This window comes from Equus przewalskii, chromosome 7, assembly GCF_037783145.1.
Source record: "Equus przewalskii isolate Varuska chromosome 7, EquPr2, whole genome shotgun sequence".
Lineage (NCBI taxonomy): Eukaryota > Metazoa > Chordata > Mammalia > Perissodactyla > Equidae > Equus > Equus przewalskii.
In genome coordinates, this window is record NC_091837.1 from 84851699 (window position 1) to 84874006 (window position 22308).

A 22308-nucleotide genomic window follows, 5' to 3' on the forward strand; every position below is an offset into this window, starting at 1 on the left:
TTGGAGAGATTTAATAAAGAGGACGAGATCTGGAGACAGAAAAGGAGGACTTTTTGGAGAAAGTCCCGAGCCTGAGCTTGAGTGGCTTGAAGCTTTCTTCTTCACATTGTCAAATCTGCATGCCTGAGAGGAGTGTGTTTTCTCCACTTCTTCTTTTTCAGTGCTCAGATTCAGTCCTTCCTTCTTGAGAAAGTTTGAGATACTCTTTTCCCCTATCCACACTTTTGAGTCTCAGGATGTTTAAGGGAGTGGTTCTGGGTATATAGCCCATTTTTTCAGATCCAATCTCTCCCTGGGTCAGGTTTTCATACACGCTAATTCTAGAAGAGGAAATATGAAAGCAAATTGGGGCCACTTCTAATTTGTGTTTATCAACGTAGTTTTATCAGCAATAGAAGCTACTTTGTATTCTATGATTTAAATTCCTGCAGCCTGCATCTCAATTGTTTTAGTACTTGAACTACACTTCAAGGCAGGCATGATTAATCAACTTAAAACCCCACATCTTGTTGTCCCTTCCCTATGTATATACTTATCCTGCACCAGATGTAAGAGTACTAGTCTGGAAAATTGTAACCACAGGACCAGTAACAGAATTTGTCACCCCAAAATATGCCTCTTAGGCATAGGAATTATTTTAGGCTGATTATCTTTAAGAAACAGCAGACGTAGGGAAAAATTCTGAAAACCTAGTAGAAGTTACCCATTTGTAAGGGAAATTTGCAATTATAAGAGAAATCTCCACTTGTAAGGGTTCCTTCCTGCCTGTTCCAGGAAGGAGAGAATGACTAAATCTCTAGAAACTCTTATCAATAGAGAAGGAAATGATTGAAATCTACACAACTTTACCCTTGTTTGCTCTGCTGACCTCATCTTAAGAACAGAATGTTAAAGCTACTTTTCAGGGGTGGTGAGCCAGTAGGAGCATGAGCAAAAGAAAAAATTCTGATCTGTCAATTGTAACTCATCCTGCTGGCGCTTCCACGTACCAGCCCTTACCCGTACCCTGGATTTCGAAGATAGATTTGCGAGCCTGTCCTCCTGTCTCCTTGCCAATTGATTGCACAATAAATTTTCTTCCCTCAAAGACTAGTTTACATTGTATCAGCTTCTGGGTTCATGGGTAGAGACAGCCTTTGCTCAGTAATAAAATGATGAGTAAGATGATTCTGTAATACTTATAGCTATAATATTACTTGATCATTAATTTTATCCACACAATGTCTATGAATTTCATCTCTATTCAAGGTATAAAAATACCTTGGTGTAGTCATATCTATAAATAACACTAATGATTAAAGTGGAGTGTTTTATGTTCAGATTAAGCCCTAATGAGCTATCAATGACTCTTTTTTTCTGATGTAGTGACCACGAATGTAAGCAAAACCATTTATTAGTGACAGATGGCTAGATAACCTGTGTGCCCCTCTGTCTTCATTCTCCAACCTTGTGTACTGTGATATTTGTCCGGGAGCCAAATGGATGTGGAACTCCATCAATGGGCTCCTTGGCCTCTATTGTCTCCTTGGGTCCAGCCTGTAGGGAAGGAAGACAATTCTTTTATCCTCTAGGTCCTTCTGGCTGGTCTAAGAATTAAATTGATGTGACAAAGAATAACAGGAGAAAATAAAAGAAAGCTTTGCAGCATGTTTACATGGGAGAAAACCAGGAAAACTCAGTAACTAACCAGAAAGTTGTGCCAAAGTCACCACATTAAATATCATCTTCAGCTAAAGACAAAGGGGAATGTTGGGGGTAGTGGTTTGGGATTTCGAAGGGGAGGAAACCAATTCCCATGGAGATGGAAAAGCAAATGTTTGGTAGCCAGAATCTTGATAAGAGTGGGCTTAGCAAGGACCCTCACAGTCTATTGATCCCCAGAGTTATCTATGGTGATAGCTTGTCCAGGGGACAGGGCTTCTATTTTAAATTCTTTTAAGTAGTTAGGGGGAAGGTCAAAGTTTCTTTCAGTCTTTTGTCTTTAACCAAAGAGACACATTTTGGGGTGGCCAATTCTGATCCCGCAAAAGCCAATAGTCAGCACAAGCAGGAATTGGAGGGAGGGAGGTGAGTGTGGTCGGGGTACTTATTCCTTTGGTTTATTTTTGTAGAGTTGCTAGAGGATGGCTACATCACTGCACTGAAAGTCTTGGCTCCTGTCGGATGGCTTTCTCTATCCTACAACCTCCTTCTTGGTTCTAGTAACTGCTTCCTTCCCTCACACCTTCACATCTGCTTACTAGCTTGTTTCTCTTACTAGTTACAGGGTACTGCAGTATTCATTGTGGATTCCTTGCATGTTGGTCACTTTGCTCACAACTTATATGAAAAGTTATTTTTAAATACTGTCTTCAAATTACCCAATTTGAGTTTTGCCATATTGGCAAATCATAAGATATAGTTAAGGACTCAATTTTAAGAGGAAAATTTGGGGAAATTAACAGATCAACTTAGTAAACTGTGATTCTTGCTTGTTCATTTAGTAAGTATTTATGGAAAAACTACTGTATGTCAAGAACTCTTCAGGCTGCTAGGTACACATGACTAAGCAAAAAGATCATGGAATATGTGCCCTCATGGAGCTTTGCTTATAGTCTGTAGTAATACTTGACCAGAAACCTAGTAACATCGTCAAGTTTTAAATGTTATTCTCTTTATATATAAGATGAATAAAATACTAAATTTATATTTCTTATGGATAAACTCTAAATCTCTTATGAGCTTATACCATTGAAAACTTTTTTCTAATAGATGTTTTATCACAAACTTCTCTTCTAAGGTTTACTATTTAATACCATGAACAGTTAGAACATACCAACTGCTATAGCAAGTATTTCCATAGCTACATAATATCTAAAATATTATTTTTCCACATATAGCAGTGCTATGAGGTAAACAAGCCTACAGGGCAGCTCTCTCCCATGTCATCCATCTTCAACTCATGGGTTCCAAGTTTATCCTGGAAGTTGTCTTCAATCCAGCCAGCCAGAAAGGTGAAGGATCCCAGAGAAAGTTTCTGTGGGGCATCCATGAATGTGGTATGTAGCACTTCTGCTCAACTTGGATTTCAGTGATCTAGCAGTCTCTATTGTATCGCATATGGCATAGAGAGTAAACATTCACACACACACATTTGTCTTATATATTTACATATGTATGTCAAAACATATATATATGGAATATTTATGTTTGTATGGAGTAATTCTCATTATATGTACTAAGACTGATGTAATTTATCAGAAAAAGGTGCAAATGCTTCAATTTCTGTCATGATTTATCTAAAGAAGACTGTGCTCTAGAATGTTATTATTAATCAAACTAAACGGAGCTAGAAGTAATATAGATTGTATATCTGGATCTCAGGAGCTTTGGAAGATTTACTGACCTTTTCTATACCTATGCTGAGTTGATCTCAGAGAGTAAGAGCAATAATGGCATACTCCCTGAGCCTCCTTATTTAAACAGGTTTTCTTGATTTTCATGTCAACTTTATGTTCTGCATGACCTGTATTACGGTCAAGCTTACCTAAACTCATTGGAAAGAAAATAAATTCCCTCAAATATAGGAATTTATTGTGATAATATTGAGAAGTGAACCAGCACTTGAAAGAGCCTTGTGATCAAGCCTAGAGACCTGCAAAGTCTTTTAGGATATGGCAGCAGGATCAGGCGATTTCCTCAGGGGCAGGTTTTCATACACCTCACTCTGCGGAGGTGAAAGTTGAAATAGTCAACCATCAGTAAGGCACAAGCCTCAATGGATCAGAATAAAGGCTCTAGGCTTAGCACTTTGGTTCCTGATGTAGGAGAGTAGCAAGGGCAACTGGTGGTGAGGGAGAGATGCACAGGTGCCTCCAAGAAGCAGCTACTTACCCACCAGTTTGAACTTATCTCAATATTGAAGTGACAGTGGGGTCATCCCAGTGGAGGCCAGCTGAATAGCAGCCCAGCATTACTCACCAGATTATTCTTGTGACATGGTTTTTCTGTTTCTCTTCTCTGTCTACATACGATAACACTTCCAGTGGCTTCTCCTTACTATGCTTTCCCTACTTCAGGACATTTCGTCCTTACAACTTCCATAACCTCGTTGCTCATATGGTTTTTCTTTAAACTCTTATCAAGTATATCTCAGTGACGTTTGTCCAAATTCCTTAAGGAAGTTCCAGATGGGCCTAATTAGTCACAATCAAAATAAGCTCTGTCTTTTGGCAAGGGTTTCATGCCATCTTATTTAGGCTAATGAATACTGCTTTTTATTTTAAGGACCCACCCTCTAATAGTCTACTGAGACCAAAGCATCCAGGTCACAAGACTTAAAGGAAAGCATCCTACATGTAAATAATCCCTGGTGGCCACTCTTTTTAGCAGAGAGACAGAACATCAGGCACAATGAGAATCTGAGTTTCCTTTCTAGATCAAACGTGCTGTAGTGCTCTACAGATCTAAAAACCTCACCTTGTTACAATATTGTTATTTTACTTGTGAGAAATCAGCTAGAAAAATAAAATAATATTCAGAGATTTCAGCAAAAAGCATTTTATTAAGTGTCCTCTAATTCCTTTTCCAAAATTATTACCGCAACCATGTCTAGGCAGAAATGACTTTGGAGAGAGAGAGGAAAAAAAACACAAAAAACAACCAAAACAAGAACGTCACCTTCATAATCCTAAGTATGAAACTCTGTTAACCATTTTTACATTAATTATTCACTTGGGAACCAACTGAAAAAATTAATTTACTCTAAATATGACCAGTCATCTCTACTTTTCATACAATAAGGACAGTTTCATCTTTGTCTACAATATCCAACATTGTTGGAAAGCTGAAAGACACGAAAGCATTAAAACAAACCCCAAAGGATCAGTGAAATGAATTTATAGTTTATGGCTTCATGCCTACATTTTCAGATCATGGCTAATGGGACAATTACACCTAATGACCTTCCACTAAGCGGGAGCCAAAAATATAATTCAGTTTTGTATAAATTAAAACAAATGAAATGTCTTTCAATTTAGCACTGTTGACATCTCTGTTCAGAGAATGATTTTTATAGTAAAAATATTAAGATTATCTAGGAAAAAAAGTATATTCAAAGTTAATTTATGATCTGTCAGATTGCAAGAGCCAGACATTTCAAATGGAGAGATCCGTGTGAGACTCACTTCAAAGAGGTTAACTCTATCTCAAATATGAGAGTATTCAGATTCATTTTCTGTTAACTAGTTGGCATTTTATGTCTAAAGGCAGACTTCTTGAAATTAATTTAATGATTATATATTTACATATTCCCCATTTAAAAATAAAATATCTTTATATTTCATCGTAACATTAAATAAACAAATATTTATATTAGGTTTTTTATAACCTAGACATGTAGATTTTACTAGTGATATCAATAAGAAATGATGGTTTGAAGTTTTCCAGAAAGAGATTACCATTTTGACAGTACTTCCAGGAACCCAGACGCCTCTGAGTGACACAGAAGTTCTGTGAGGAAGAGCTTTAATTTTTTTACCAAATTTTTACTGTTAAATATATGAGGTCATGAGATTTTTATTCTTTGCCTTATGCTGACCCTATTTATTTAAGTATTCATTATAATTTCCTTCACAGATTTGCTACCGCATAGTTTTTTCATTCTCTTCATAAAGTTCTCATTTGGCTTCTTAGATTCCAAGCTGATCTCTCTTCTAGTAGCTTCTGCAAGAACCCTCTTTTCTTCCAAATCTTGATTTTCTTTGAGTGTTGGATCACACCTCTATTGCTCTAGTGTCTCAGGTCTTTGTTTCTCATTCTTGTGTAAAGAGAATTGTATATACAGAAGAAAAATTTAACCAAGAATATGCCTCTACGGATTTCCCTCTGTCTTATTTTATTTTAACAGTATTGGCGCATATTCTTTCTCCTAAGTTTCTGGGTATCTGCTTAATACTACACTATACTGTACTATCCCATCCTGTCCCACACCATGCCACACTGTGCTACACTATTCATATCTCTGTTAAGCTTAATTGTGGAATGGACTCACTTCCAGTAAAAATATGTGTTTGCTTGACAGTAAAACTCTTTTATGCCTTGAAAATATAGTTTCATCTGGTCACAAAAAAAAAAGACAGAATGCAAGGTGCCTAGTAAAAATGTCACTGATGTTTATATAATTAATATATTCGATATGTTTTGGTTTACACATGTGGACTACAAAGGACAAGTCATCATCATCTTTGGCCTGACTACAGATACCTCAATTCACTTTTTATTACTGACTCATCAAAAACATTGATGAAGCCCCACAGTGGCTGTGAAGACCAAGGCAAGATGAAGTTGGTGTACAATCACAGCAGGGCCTCAGTGTCTGCAAACTATAAGAACAGTGGGAGAGAAAACGATGTTAAATGTCCTGTTTGCCCTTGGCCGTTTTCCATGTGTTAAGAATTCCATCATCTATGAACATATGGAATTGGTACATTGTTCTAAGGAAAACATAGTGCAAGACCAATGATATAATGATTTCTTGAGAAATTTTCCATTATAATAAGTAAAAGAAAAAAGGGAAGACCTGAGTTGTCCTGTGATGAGAATTTTTGTGTTTACTGTTTTGTAATACCTGTGTAAGGAGTAATGAAATAATTTCTCTCAGTGCCCCAAGTAAGAAAGGAAAGGTTGTAAAATATCAATCTTCTTAGAAATGAAAGAGGCAGGTCAATGAGAGGAAGAGAAGCAGGGACTAGGCTTTGCCCAAAAGGCTGGATAATTGAAATAAAAAAATCAGGGGCCGGCCCATGGCCAAGTGGTTAAGTTCGCCCGCTCAGCTTTGGCGGCCCAGGGTTTCACCAGGTTCCGATCCTGGGCGCCGACATGGTACCGATCGTCAGGCCACGGTGAGGTGGCGTCTCACATGCCACAACTGGAGGGACCTACAACTAAAATACACAACTATATACTGGGGGGATTTGGGGAGAAAAAAGCAGAAAAGAAAGAAATAAATCATTTTTGTCTACCATTGAACAATTAGGATGGAGGCACTTGAGAGAGGAGGGTGTATCTCAGATATTTTAAACAGATTCAGGAGAGATGTCTTATCAGTAGAGGATGGTCATTTCTACTTAATTCTTTATTTTTGTTGCTAATATTATCTAATTGTTACTTATGTTATCAAGGGTAGAAAAACATGGACTCTGCTGAAATTCCCTCAGGCTGATATCTGAAACTTGGAGTTCTGAATCTTTCTTTTACCTTCTTAAAAACATAATTAAACCCACCTTGGTCTGAGGCTCTGAGGCCTGAGTTTTACTTCCCACCTTGTGCTTTCTGGGACTTCGACATAGGATTTATAACACCAGCTGACTGGAGCAGCTGCCAGGACTGGGAGGGCACCTGTCCCGCTGAGCACTGCCCAAGAGCCAGGCACTAACTGTGCGCTGAGGCCTATAAACAGGACCCCAGGCTCAGGGGGCAGGGACATTGGCCCAAAATCCCAGAGCCAGGTTCACCCCACGTTGGTCTAATTCGAGAGCCCAAGTTCTTATCCAGTTAAGTCCTTAACCACTGGGTTTGTGGTTTAAAAAGGGAAGCAGGAGAGAAGAGGATGGGCAGGCACAGATCGGGACCTCAGCCTAGGAACAGCGAGGCCTATAAAAGTGAGATTTTACCTCACAGCTGCTTAAAGACTGAGGGTGCCATGAAAAACATATAACTAGCCCCGGAAATGGCAACTCCACCACTAAACTGTCTTCCTGTAAAACAAACAAACGAACAAAAAAAACTAACAATGAATTTAAGATCTGTCAAGGAGAAGCTGTTTCTCCTGGTATTTACACCAGATTCTCCTGAAACATTTGGAAAAAAACAGTATTTTTGACTGATATATACAGATTTAATGAGCTCTCTATATTATTCAAATACCCTGAGTAATTTAAGGAAACAAGAAGGCAAAGTTCCAACTGTGAAAGATATATATTACATATTTTATTTTTATTATATATGTGTGTATTATTTCTTCTATATTTATATTATGTGTATTTGTTGTGTATTATTTAGAAATAATTTAAGGAGACATGAATATTCTCATTTCACCATCAAATCTGCAGAATTATTTTTATTCTCTTCCTTCCTGTGTTGTAAGGAAAGTGACCCATATCTTATCAGTGCTTCACTCTTTCCAGTATACTCTGTCCAGCCCATTCCATCTTTCCAGTGACCTCTTTCAATTGCTTATTCTTTCCTTCACAGTCAACTTTCTCTTTCTATCGGATCTTTCCCATGAGCATTTACTACAGCTTTTGTAAATCTAAATAGTTTTAAGTCCTTGCTTTGTTTCCAAATCTCCTTAAACTACCCCCTACCTCTCTAATTCCTTCCACTGGCAACTTCTTTCTGTTCTTCATAACTTCCATTTACTTTCAATCTGCTCCGTTCCACACTCTATTTCGACAGCTCTATTGAAACTGTTCTTGTTACCGGCTCTTAGTTAATATCAGCTCTGACATTGGTTCCCCTACAGTGAACCCAGCATATATGAGGTTAAAACCAAAAGTACACTTTCCCAGTTCCCTGCTTCTCTAGTTACACTCAGATGTAAATGTTTGTTTCTTTAACCTCTGACTCGCTGAGTTTTAAAACCAAATAGAAGTTACAAATTGTTAAAGCCCAGATGGCCTCAAGTTGGGCTCCCACTAAAATTGTGGCTAATCACAGGGACTTGGAGTTCTTTTACAGAGAAACTAATGTCCAGAGAATATCAAGAAACTGAGGATTCTCAGGCCCAACTCCTCGGCTTCCTGATGCCACAGAGATAAACCATAGACACAAACAGCCAAGGATATTCATCTGAGAAATCCTTTGTCTCCTCTGCTGGACGCACAGGCCAGACACAGGTCAATGGGAAAACACTGACCAAGAAGGCCATGGCCCCTCTTCCCTACCTGAAACCCCAAATAAAAACCCCTATCCATTTCTTAATGGGGAGCTAGCAATTTTTGAGGCACGAGCCCTTGCTTTGCTCTCTTTGCCCAGGAAAGAAAATAAAGCCTTTCCTTTTCCACTCAAGACTCTGCTCCCATTATTTGGATTGGCATTGAGTTCAGAGACTGAGCTTTCATTAACATCCTTGCTTTCTTTACTAATTACATGCACCTTATCAAATCCAATAAGGAAGTTTTAGCCCTCATTATTTGAATCCTCAGCATCATACCATGAAATTAGTAAGAAATTCCTTGAAGCATATTTATTGGCTTCGATGTCACTACATAGAATGTGCATTTTCTAGCTCTTTCAACTCCTTTTCAGTTTTTGCTGACTTCTGCTCAACTTAATGATAATTAGTGGAGTTTTCAAAACTAGATTTTTTGCCTCTTTTCTCATGCCTAACTTTCTCTTTATTTGTTTAAATGCCATCTATATTCCAATTGATATTTCCATATGTAACTGCAAATTGATATCACTATTGGTATATCTCAAAGAAAACTCAAAGCTAACATGGCCAGAACTAAACTCTTGCTTTTGCTTCTGAGATCTCTTTCAGTTTTGCCCAATAAAGTGCATTTTACCTTTATCCTCTGAAATGTTCATATCCCTAAACTGGCCATCTTCCTTCACACTTTTCTCACCTGCTACTACTGTCTCTCCCCACCCCCACTATCTAATCCAAAAACAAGTCCAACAGTGTATATAGTTAAGATATATCATGAATCTTTCATTTTCATCCGCATCTATGGCATTATCCTTGTTTAAATCAATACCATCTGCCTAGACTCCCATAAGGGCAACTTTCCTGGTGTTCCCAGTTTCATTCTTGCCTCCACTTTCCTCCTTTATCTTAAATTATTCATCCAGAGAACCTAAAGTAAGATTTTAATATAAAAAGTAAATCATAAAACTCCCCTCTTGAAATCTTTCAATCACTTCTCTTTTTCCTTAAAATAAAATACAAAGTTGTTAATACGGTCAACAAGATTGTGTATCTTCTTGTCTTGCCCAATCAGCCTCTCCAACATCCTATTGTGCAACTCACATCCCATCAGCCACCCTGAACTCCTTTCTGTTTCTTAAATAATTCAACTTTTGACATCCCCATGATTTTTGAACATTTTTCTTCTTGTTGAAAGTATTTCTCACAGATATTCTCTGTCTCAGTTCTACTCAATTCCATGTCTCATAAATTTCACTTAATGCGACTGCTCTGAGTTTTCATCTAATTTAAGTCCTGTTAAGAGTGTCTATTGCATTCTATGATTTTCCTTCACAGTACTTGCTAACACTTTTTATTTTTTTCCTAACTATCTAATTTTGTGGATATCTTAAAAAAACATTTTCAAGGCGGCCCCAAGGCCAAGCAGCTAATTTCACGCACTCTGCTTCGGTGGCAGAGGGTTTGCCAGTTCACATCCTGGGCACCAACCTATGTATCGCTCATCAGGCCATGCTGTGGGCATCCCACATAGAAGAACTAGAATGACCTGCAACTAGGATATACAACTGTGTACTGGGGCTTTGGGGAGAAAAAAAAGAGGATGATTGGGAACAGATGTTAGCCCAGAGCCAATCAAAAATACAATAAAATTTCTCTTGGTTTATTTGCTTCAAATGTCAGGGACTAGGGGATTTTGTTGTTGTTCATCATGGCGTAATCTCAGCAAGTGTTCAGAACCTTGATGTATAGATGGAGATTTGTGACCAAAAAGTACTTACCTGAATAAAGACACACATGGTGATGATTAGGTCTACGTCTGCTCTTAGATAACTCAGTAGTTATCTAAGACTATAGTAAATCTAAGACTATATATCTAAGACTCTAAATAGTAAAGTAGGATGGGAGTCCCTGGAAAAGATGAGACCAGAACATATTACATAAGCAATATCAAAAGGCATTTTTTTCGGTATGAATGTCAGCAACGTTTTCTTTTTCCCCTAAATATCTCTAAGTATAATGTTATAAAATACAAGCAACAAAGAACAAATGAAATATTAGAATATATTTAGCCACATTCAATATTAATAGTTTTCTTTTTCTGCAATCAAAAGTACTATCATTAGCAAGGTATTTCTTCAACAGTCATCATTATCTTACTACTGTTGACTGTTACAACTTACTTACTGTTGTATACTGTTATAACACAAAGAGTACACAGCCTCTCAAAAGGTGAAGGTTGTTAAACAAAACTGTTTTCTTTCCTACTAGAATTTCTACATTGAGATTCCTATGTTCTGTATTCAATACTGATCCTTTAACGTCTATGAAAGCTGTGCTTCCTGATTTTTATATATCAACATTTACATTGTAAAAAATTATGATGTAGGAAAACATATATATGATATATACATGTACATATAATATTTATATAAATATATTATATTTCTCCCCTGCCCTCTCCAGGCCCCCTGACAGGCACTCAAGAGTCACAACATGGTGGCACCTGGGCAGCTCTGGCTCAAAGGCTGTGAGAGGAGGGTTGGCCCAAGGCCAGAACAGGAAGTAAACTGCACATGCACCAGTGCAAATCGGAGTGCAAGGCCTTCCAGCAGCCATGCTGGCTTCTGGCAAGGATTCCTGGGGCCCCAGTTGATGTCTGCCAAGGTCCAGCCTGAAGCATCCTTTCAGCATCATCCCATTGCACATCTTTGGGCCCTGTTTTCCTCCTGGTAGCTGTGAGGTGGCTAGAATTCATCCCAGAAGACCATCGCTGCCTGTTCCTTTGGCCTTTCCCCTGGAGAACAGCCCAAGGGCTTTCGTCTCTCTTTCTGACCCAGCGCAACTGCCAGCACCCTGACACAGGGGAGCTGGCCCCTCTACCCAAGCCCTTCCATCGGGAAATGTTCTCCTCTTTTGAACACCGTGGGGGATGCCCAGGGCCTGAGGCCAGGGCCTGGTCCTGGTGGGTGGAGTGTACGGCTTCCCAGGGAGGCAAATAGTGTGCATTTGGAGCCCGAAGGTGTCTTTGGGTGTGTCTGGGAAGTAAGTGCGTGTTCTGATGGAAAGGCACGAAGAGGATGAGGAAGAAGGGCAGGATGGCCTGGGGCGTACGGAACCAGGCCCAAGGCACTGCTGCCTCTGCCACTCTTCCCAAAGGAAGCCAGATGTCACGGGATCTCAGGAGTCCTATCACGCCCTTGTCCCCCCATCTCCCTCCCCGCTATATGTAGAGACAATGATAAATTTGTCTAGGTAATAAACATAAAATATACTTTAAATAATTAATAGTAAAATGAATTAAACTTAAAAAAAGGTAGCACGTTTTCATCTGTTATAACAGGATGTGTGTTTTATATTTGGTAATGTGAAGGATGCTACGCTATTGGCATTACAAATTCCATTACTCCATTCCTTCTTCCATAAATTTCCTATGTATTTATTGAATTCCTTCTGTAAGTAGAGCTTGGGAACACGTTGAGACAAGTTTTTGCACTTAAGTATTTACATTCTGGAAAGAGTATTATAGATTACCACTTTACGGAAAGGAATTTGGCAGTATATGAAGTGAACTTTAAAAGTAGTCACAAGTAATTCTATTTGTCACAGTACATCCTATGAAAGAATGTGAAAATGATTTAAATATGTGGATTTTGTCATTATATATGAGAGGAATTTTGAAAAAACGAAGTTAAAAATACTTTATAAGAGAATGGATTAAAGACACTTTATCAAATGTTCTGCCAAAACGACCACAGCAATTAATGGGGCTGCAAGCTGAATCATGCACACACTTTGTAGGCATTATGACGTTTATGCACAATGTTAATGTTTAGGAAATGCTTATGAAATAAAGTATATATTTGATGCAGAATTATCATGAAAAAATAAAAACTATAAAACAATACTAGAAGGAAACAGCAAGATATTTTCTGATGTTAGAAGTGGGTGATTTATTTATAAGATTTTCTGTATTAAAATAAGGCAAGATAATATTTCTAAAATTCCTCACCTCTAAAAATAACATATCTTGCTTGTGTTTTCTATTATGAGAATACATAACATTGTCTCTGTTTTAAACTTTCAATATTTTTTCGTTTAATAAGATCTTATTTGAATTATAAAGTATTAACAAGACCAAGACAAAGAAGTCAATTCATAAATAGAAATTATTGAGTATTCACTACTTATAATGTACAATGTAAAACTTAAAGAATTAGGGATACTTTGATATGGTTTTCATTTTGAAGAAAGATTTTATAAACAAAAACCCCACTCGTCCTCAAAGCAGTGTTAGCAATCTACTTCAAAATGGGCTTTTGTTGTAAATACATTTGCTCTTTGTGGACCTGAAGTTAATTTCAAAGAATGTTAAAGAATTTTACAAGCACAGCATGAAATGTGATTTTTCTTGAATAACCTTTTCTTTTCTGGGAGGTAAAACAAGATTGATACATTGATTACTGTAATTTTTATGTCAGTCACAGTAATTCCATATTTCTTGACTTTTTCATCTATTTATTGGTCATAAATAATTTATTCTTAAGCAATGAAAGAATACACTTTTATCTTTAAACACACAAAACTAATGGAAATGTGTTAGAATTGTCTACCTATTTTGTGTTTACACTTTTATATTTTACTGAAAGCCCCATGCTCCCTTTATGAAGTTATCAAAATCGTAAGGCATCATTTTTATAGATTCTCCTTACAATATGCCTTAAAGCTTGGTTAAATAAGACTTTACTTTCTTGTTAATAAAAACTCCTAGACTGAAAGAACCTGAATGCACCCAGGCCCCTGTAACTTCTAGATTTCCACAGCCTGAAATATTAAATTACCCCACACAGTGGGCTCTGGGCAGGCCCTGTCCAGCAGACAATTCCGAAGCTCTTTGCGGTACTGGCTGTGGTGCTCCTCTGACCACGTGCAAGATTTGTTCTAACTGGCTTCTTCAATAATTCCTTGTCACCAAATCTTTTGACCACTTTTCCCTGCAGCTGTGGTAACTGCAGCTTTCTTTGGGTTTTCTTTTATTTTTGTTGGTAGAAAAATGCAGATGCCTAGACCCCTCCTGCTAAAATCTGATGGATACCAAAGTTTGAAAGTCATTGCTTTAATCCCACTGTGATTAAAGGAAATATAATTGCCAAATTAATTGCCTTCCCTGTTCAGTCTAGGTAGGTAAATTTTTTTGTGATTAAAATCCTACGTTGTTTCAGAGATTACCTGATTGCCAATGAGCTGACCACTAGAACATGATTTTTATAAAAAGATACTTTTAAAAAATATTTGTTTATATACTAGTATTCCGAAAGATTATTCAACAACAGAGATTTAGTTATCGAAGCAATTGTTAACGTAGTGAGGTTTGTCCCCAGGAACCAACATGAGGAAATAATGGTTCAAAATTGTAGTCTAAGTTCTATTTTTCAACAACATACATAGTTTAATTTAGGAAAATGCAATCTAATTAATTTGATTTAGCAAAATTTCATATTACGTATATTATAAATATTCCATGTAGTAAAAATTTCTGCAATTTAACTAAACCAAACAGAATCTATGCAAAAAATATGTATTGAAGTTTAGTTACTGTGGCTAAGAAAATTAAATGCAATAAAGATTCAGAATAAAGGATGACCGCTATTTTCCCACTTTGTGTAGATAAACAGTAGTCATATAGTTCTTGCACACTGGGACTTGAATGACTCCTTTATGATTTTTTTAAATTAGTATCAAATTAGTCAATTAAAAGACTATTCAGCAGTTATCTGTTTACTTGATATTGGCTAAAATGATGATTCTAAAATATTGCAATGGTAATTCAATATTTTATGACTGATATTTAATTAATGGGATGTAGAACTCATTACATGTCATTAATACAGTTACATAATTTTAATTTACTTTCTTGCAGCAGTTCCAAAATTGGTACCCCAGATCATAATGCACCTATAAAATAATATCTCACAACCTGAAATTGTAAAGATTAAAAGATACACAGAAAAAGGCAACACAAGAAAATGAAGCAAACCTATAAGTGCTTATCCATCATGTTATTTTTCCATTATGGTTTATCAAAGAAAGCGTACTAATCCGCAGAGGATAATATGTTAATATAACAATATTTTGTACATAGTAATCCATCATTTTAAATGTTACACAAGTATTTATTATTGCTTAAATATAATCATTGTACACTTCTACCTAGAAATAACAGTAAATAATATAATATTAAAAAAGATAAGAACTCTTTTTTTATCTATTTGCTCAACTTAACCTAAGTTTTTTCATTTTTTTTCTACTGGTTCTAGAAAATTGATTTGATATTTAGCAGTTAGCCTGTAAACAAGTGTAACTTTTCATATTCTAATTTTAGTTTTGTAATGAGTCAGATAGCAGAAACAATTCATAAAAAGATAGAATTTGAAATATTAAGGTATATGGCCCTAATGTGTGTTAGTATCAACCTCAAACATAATCAATGTACCTTCAAAACACCTTCTTTACCCAATATGTGACTGCTATCTACACAATTGTTTAAACTACCTTATAATCTGTCATTTTATTCATTTCTATATTTTGATATAATAAAATCCATTAATTGCTCTATGCTTAATGCAATGTAAGTTTTTCTATTTGTATTAAACATAATTTTCACAATGTTAAATGGTTCATCTTCATTTTGATATGATTTGTGAAATTTTAATGAAATTCTTCATTATGCAGTTGGTACTGATTCCAGTCCCCCCAATAACTTTTAATCACTGTTTTTTTAAATTGTGAACTCAATTGCGAACACACTTGACAGATACCACACCCAAATTTCTGTTCTCATGGATTATTTTTCTTGCAAAAAATTCTAGTCAGAAAATGCAGTGAGTAGGCTGTGACTCAGGTAATAATCTATATACATTATCTAAGGGAAATAAATATACTATGCTTTACTTCCAAAATGATTCTTGATAAACATACTCTTGTATTTTTACATACACATACACAAATGCACATACATTTCCTTCTAATTATATATTAGGCCTATTTATTTATATATTAATTGTATCTACATATTAATATACTTTTCCATATTATTAATAGTTCAGAAACATAACATTTTTGACACCCATGTTCATAAATTTCCCCACTGTTATTGAAATCAATGTCCTTGTTTTTGCATAATCATATAACTTTTGGGATGTTATTTAAATGTATTCATTATAACCTTGATATTTTATGACCCATAAATCTTACAGTTATGTAAAATCTCAATTATTTAATTGTGAGTTTTCTTTTCTATTTAAAAAAATACTAAAATATGACTAGTTATGTCCGTAGGAAACATCGTTATTTACACAACTTCTTCAAAGTAAGAATAAGTTTACTGACATCTCTAATGATGTTTCTCTATCCCAAATTCAAGAAGTTGATAAACATCTTTCATTATTTCACCATGAGTGAGTTTTAAACACACACACACACACACACATACGCCTAGATAGATGAAAGGATAGATAGATGAAGATGATAGATAGATAGATAGATAGATAGATGAATATATATAGATATTCTGGAGAGCAATCTCTTTGAGTACTTTTCAAAATTTCACATGGATCATATAATTTCACTATATGTTGTTTTTCTTTCAGCCACTTGCACATATACTATTTCAAATAGATATAAAAGAGGAGTTGGACGTGGTATCACCTTATAAAATTATCTTGTTGTGGGATGACTAAAGGCAGAAGCTGTTATAATTCCTGGTTAACACAAAATATTGACCATTTTAACATCGGTTGACATGCTATTCTTTCATATTATGTGGAAGCTTGCTAAATTTGTATTTCCCAACATAAGTAATTTGATTATCTGAAAGTGCAGTTATAAAAAAGCAACAACTTATATAGGTATTTGCTTAGGTTTTAATTGATTTTTAAAATCATATGAAAACCCAAACTAAAATCTAATATATAAAGGTCATGTATATTAATAAGCTGAGGAATATATGGAATGTTAAAGCTTAAAGAGAGACTTAAAAATAATTGTTTTAAAGAAATACTAATGACATCCAAATAAGAGTAGGACTAACTAAAAAATTACGTAATTGATTTCAGGGTTTAGAGATCAGAAGGAAATTATTTTCTTTTGTGAATCAAACTGAATCGTGCCGTGCTTTTTCTCATTCAGTGCATTGATATTATTCTTCTGGTGTTTATTCTACATATCTTTGTATATTTTCTTTTTTTTTTTTTTTGAGGAAGATTAGCCCTGAGCTAACTACTGCCAATGCTCCTCTTTTTGCTGAGGATGCCTGGCCCTGAGGTAACATCCATGCCCATCTTCCTCTACTTTATATGTGGGACGGCTACCACAGCATGGCTTGCCAAGCAGTGCCATGTCCACACCTGGGATCCGAACCGGCGAACCCTGGGCCACTAAAGTGGAACGTGCGAGCTTAACTGCTGCACCACCGGGCAGGCCCTTGTATATTTTTAAAAAAGAACACTCCTATATTACTCTATTGAGTAACATACAACTGGCTCTTCTCTTTACCTAGTGATAAAAAGTTACAATTTGGATACATTATTTTTTCTAATTCTAAATAATTTTCAAAATTACTAATAAGTCCTTGATTTCAAATTACTTTCAATTTATCATCCCCCTGTAAAAAGATATCTATATATATATGTGCATGTGAACACATATTGAGAGATTTTTTTGAGGTTAAATATAGGGAATACCAAATTCCCTATATTTGGAGAATCATTACAATATTTTAATAAGAAATTTCAATGTTTGAAAATTTAAATATAGGATGTTGTGATAGATTTTATGACTTGTGAATTTAAACATATATAACATTTAATTAACTATATTCTGAGTTTGAATTCAGAGTTAATTTAGGGAGTGAAATTGTAGGAGAAGGCTCAGGGAATCATTTAATTAAAAACTGATTTTTTTCCTTTAATAGAAATATATATGTATGTATATAAACTGAATACAGTTTTGAGTTAGACCTTATTATTTTACTTAGTAACATAAAAAAGAATTAACCTATACTTTATTTTATATAGTCTTATCCTTTACCTGGTCAGAGTAAAAGTCATGGAAAGATATGATACAGTATAGTTTTACTATAGTTTTACCGTGTATAAGTTTTACACAGACATGATATTAATTTTGGTTAGGAGGAATGCTAAACGAGATACTTGCACTGACAAAATCTTTTCGGAAGATGTTATTTACACCTTATATTGATTCTTCTAAGACTTACATAGAAGAATAGTGTAACACTGCTAAATGAAGATAGTTTAACTAAAAGCCAATAAAAGTTACAGTTATTTTAACTGCAAAATCACCCAAGCTTTAATTAATGCTAAGTCATCAGATCACTGAAAATGCTAACAGAAATCAAGATTTTTTTGTCAATATTTATGTGGTATAATAGGTATTTAAAAATCTATCTAGATATGCTTTTAATAATACTTAAAACGCAGATGAGTTTCTGGAGGGCTATTGTATTATTGAGAGCATACTTAAACAGTGCTATTAGAAAATCCTGCTGCCGGTGGGCTATCATTCACTATGTCTCATTACTGTTATCTATTTTCATTATAATTTGGAGAAAGCTAATCCAGCGTTTTCCCTAACTAAACAAACAACTTAGATCAGACTGCATTTCTCCTTCTGAACAATTTACTATCCTTCCAGGATAGCGAATGGGTCTTTAAACTTCAAATAGAGGTCACACAGGAAGGTCGGTCTTTATCGATTTAGCCTGATCTTCCAGACAGTCCTCTTATTTACCAAATAAGCTTCCTAAATTGGTAAAGATAGGGCTTACACATTCTGTGAACTATCAGTAACGTGTGTATTTTTTAAGTGAAATAAAGTCTGTGTGGTATGTTATGGGGAAAATCAACTTGATCCAAGCGTGTTTTGGTTTCCTTAGACTAACTGAATCTAATCAGGAATTTTTGTTTTTCAGGCATCTTTCAGACCATAGTCAATAAGAACTCTCCTACTCTGGACTTCAATAAAAAGTGTGTATGAATTTTTTTGCCGCAGAGCAAGACTGTGGTCAAAGACGATCTAAATAGTCTAGCATTGTTGACACTTCTTTTTCTCTGAATGCAGTTTTATTTTGTCAAGGCCTCTCCTTCATGCCCAATATCAGCTAGTATTTTGTATGGGAATTGCCTTTTCTTGCATATCTAGTTCAGTTCTGCTGTAATAAATACAGGAATGATGCTTTAGGAATAATATTTGACTTACGCCGTTAGATTAAAATGTATGGAACAGGAGTCTTTGTGGATGTCATAACAGTTTATCATTCTGCCATTGCTGCTGGAACTCACTGTTACCCTTGGATTATGCATGAACTCTCTGCCTACTCCATTGTTATTTTTCATCAGTTTACTTGCGACAATATTTTTTACTTCACAAACTGTATCTCAGAACAGAAAACCCACATCCAGTCCTGGATGTGGGGACTCGAGTGGGCTCCAGGCTTAGTGTCTGACACAGAGCCACTCCTCTGTGTCTATTCAAAGAATGACTCATAGAGAGTCTGAAAGCTGTACAGGTCACTTGTTTTGCAAAATGTTGAAATATTCCATCCTGACTCTTTTAGGCCGTAATGGAATTCTCTTTTTCCATGTAATTGGAGAGCTTCAGAAATGCTGTAGAATAATCCACAGCCAATGACCCGAGTGGTACACAGCATCTACAGAGGGCAAAAAGGTTTTCTACCTGAAAACCTTGTTCTGAAAATTGGAATGGAATTTGGGATTCTCATGGCACAGAAATCACTTAGAAACAAGTTGTTCAAAGAGTAAACCTTTCACCGTGTTTGTGAAAGCACGGCCAGGGTTTTACTCTCCTGAGGGATGAAGTGTTTCCTCCATCTTGCAGTACCAGCAATTTTGGATAATTTATATGGCTCCACTTAGAGGAAGCAGACAATAAATTTTGAGACCGGGAATTCAGGAGATGGGGATATTTAAAAATATGTACTCCAAAGTACTTGGAGTAGAAAATGAAAATTGGAAAAGGAATGATGAGCCTTCTGAAGATGATTTTCAGTGTATCTTTTTATTTTCCTTTTCACTCTTGTGAATAAGAATTTGTTACTGAAAGCTTACTAATAACTATGTGAAACTGGAGAAAGAGAGTAGACTTCTGAAAATTCATACAAGGTAGGAGGAGCAGAAGGTAAAATACTCTGTGGAATGTGAAATAAACCAAAGAACAAAAATCAATCATCAGATCAGAAAAGAGGGGAAGAGGGACAATTCCTTGTCTCCACATTCAACAAACGGACACAATAATAAGAAAACTCGTTTTTGTACATCTTTTTGGAGAATATTTCAGAAATTATTCCTCCTTTTCTGTAGTATTCTGTTTTTCTTTTATAATCTCTTTCCTTTTCAAATTCTACACAATTGTTCAAAAATATTTATTGAATGCTTCTTATGCAACATGCACAGTTTTAGTTACCAGGAATACTGGGGGAAAAAAACAAAAAAAATATGGACAAAAGCCCTGCCCTCTCATTGCCTAAATTTTGGTTTCATTGAAATTATTCTTTCATTAATTTCTTTGAACATCTTAAACATGCTTATGGTAAATTATTTTTAATTTGTCCTATAAAATTAATTTTCTCTGGGGGCCGGCCTGGTGGTGCAGCAGTTAAGTGCACATGCTCCGCTTCAGCGGCCCGGGTTCTGCCCGTTGGGATCCCAGGTGTGGACATGGCACCACTTGGCAGGCCATGCTGTGGTAGGCATCCCACATATAAAGTAGAGGAAGATGGGCATGGATGTTAGCTCAGGGGCAGTCTTCCTCAGCAAAAAGAGGAGGATTGGCAACAGTTAGCACAGGGCTAATCTTCCTCAAAAAAAAAATTAATTCTCTTTCATACTAAACTATCTTTTCTTGTGTTCTGAAATTTTGGTTTGCTGGATTATTTTTTAAGAGTTTATATTTTTAGAACAGTTTTAGGTTTACAGCAAAATTGAGAGGAAAGTGCAGATTCCCATATAGTCCCCGCCCCTAACACATGTACAGTTTCCCCCATCATCAACATCCTCCATCATAGTGGTACATTTGTTACAATTAATGAACCTACACTGACACACCATCAACACCTGTAGTCCATAGTTTACATTATGGTTCTTTCCTGGAGTTGTACATTCTATGGTTTTGGACAAATATGTAAAGACATGTATCCGTCTTTATAGTATCACGCAGTGTATTTTCACTGCCCCAAAAACCCTCTGTGCTTCCCCTCTTCCTCCCTCCTTCTACCTGCAGAATCACTTTTTTGGAAAGTGGTTTTTTCTTTATGTGTCCACTTTCAAATGTTCTTTCCCGCCTAGTCACTTAGTGCTTCCTTCACTTAGCATCTTGAGCTCCCTAATATAATGGCATCTAGGCTTCTGTGCCTGTTGATACTGGCGATGTTACAGATCTAGATGCCCAACCACATGCAGCTTGATTCAGTTCCAGTTGAAAGCACTGAGTGTTTTTGCTCTCTGATCACTACAATCATAGCTGATTATAAAGCCAAATCTCGAGGAAATAGATGAATAGTTTTCTTCAGCCCCATTCTACCCCTTCCTTTCAAGGCGTGAGCTGGTTCTAGTTTCACCTCTTTCGAGGAACAAGTTTCACTCACCAGGACCTGAGCTCCCACAGCTGCTGCCTGTCTCTTCACCCAGAGCCAGTAGCTTCAGCTGTGGTCATGACTTTGCATTTCTTCTACTCTCTATATGGTACATTCAGATGTCTGTCTTCTCTGAGTTTAACTATACATTTCTGGTTATGTCTTTTTTTACATTTCACCTGTTTTGGCAGTATGTGTTACAGAAATGGTTTCACAAACTTTGACTCACTACATCATTTTGATGTATCATGAATGTTCCACAAAGATAAATCATGTGCAGCAGGTCACAGACATTAATGACCCTGGAACAGTCAGTTCATGGAGAAACATCCTGGACTGCACAGATTTTTTAATGACTGCTGTCGACACTAAGGAGCTGCTGATGGGTTATGAGCAGGTGACTGTGGTGACATGAGTATTCTATTGCAAACATGGAGAATAGATTAAAAAGAGAAGAGTAAGATGCAGTAAGAAAAGTTAGACGGGCAGCAGAGTAGACAGCATAGCAGATGACGAAGGTTTCAAGCGAGGCAATGGTGGAGGGAACTGATAGACAGAAGGTGGCATCAAGGGTACTGAGGAGGTAGCGAGGAGTCTCAGGAGGATGTTCAGGTTGCCTAGAAGGAAAAGACTCAGTTTGCATCATGTTTGCTTCAGGTCATGATGAGTTGAGAGATAACACCAGGCAATTAGGAACAGACGTCTGTAAATACGGGAACTGATAAAACATTTG